General features: G+C 39.3%; 1 protein-coding gene across 2 annotated transcripts in view; it reads left to right on the top strand.

Moving 5' to 3' along the window:
- The window catches only part of LOC106883972 (uncharacterized), a 22,898-nt gene that overhangs the window by 11,386 nt on the left and 10,607 nt on the right, over nucleotides 1–905 (top strand). The window lies entirely within an intron of this gene.

Genomic DNA, 905 nt, shown 5'->3' with positions numbered 1-905 from the left:
TATATATATATATATATATATATGGAGTGGCTGTGTGGTAAGTAGCTTGCTTACCAACCACATGGTTCCAGGTTCAGTCCCAATGCATGGCAACTTGTGCAAGTGTCTCCTACTATAGCCTTGGGCCAGCCAAAGCCTTGTGAGTGGCGTTGGTAGACGGACACTGAAAGAAGCCCGTTGTATATATGTATATGTATATATATATGTGTGTCTGTGTTTGTCCCCCCCAACATCGCTCAACAACCAATGCTGATGTGTTTACGTCCCCGTAACTTACCTGCTCAACAAAAGAGACTGATAGAGTAAGTACTAGGCTTACAAAGAATAAGTCTTGGGATCAATTTGCTCTACTAAAGGCGGTGCTCCAGCATGGCCACAGTCAAATGACTGAAACAAGTAAAAGAGTAAAAAGAGTAAAGAGTATGTAGAGATATAGATAAACAGATAGATAGATAAAGGGGGGGAGAGAGAGAGATGTATGTTTGTATATGTATATGTATATATATATATTTATATTAGGGCCATTACTACAGAATAATGTCACACACTGAACTTCCCAAAATAAACATGTATATATATATATATATATATATATATGTCATCCATACATACATACAGGCTTGTCCTTTACAGGCACCAGTGCCACATAAGACGCACTTGTGCCAGTGCTGCATAAACAGACCTGTGCTGGTGGCACATTAAAAGTACCTAGCAGACTCTGTAAAGTGGTTGATGTTAGGAAGGGCATCCTGCTGTGGAAACCCTGCTATGACAGACAATTGAAGTCTGGACACCTCCTTGGCTGACCAGCCCCTGTCAAACCATCCAAACCATGCCAACATGGAAAGTGGACATTAAACAATGATGATGAGGATAATATATATATACATATATATATATATATA

The sequence above is a fragment of the Octopus bimaculoides genome, chromosome 26, assembly GCF_001194135.2.
Source record: "Octopus bimaculoides isolate UCB-OBI-ISO-001 chromosome 26, ASM119413v2, whole genome shotgun sequence".
In the NCBI taxonomy this organism is placed as follows: Eukaryota; Metazoa; Mollusca; class Cephalopoda; order Octopoda; family Octopodidae; genus Octopus; species Octopus bimaculoides.
This window is presented reverse-complemented; position numbering and strand designations above follow the sequence as displayed.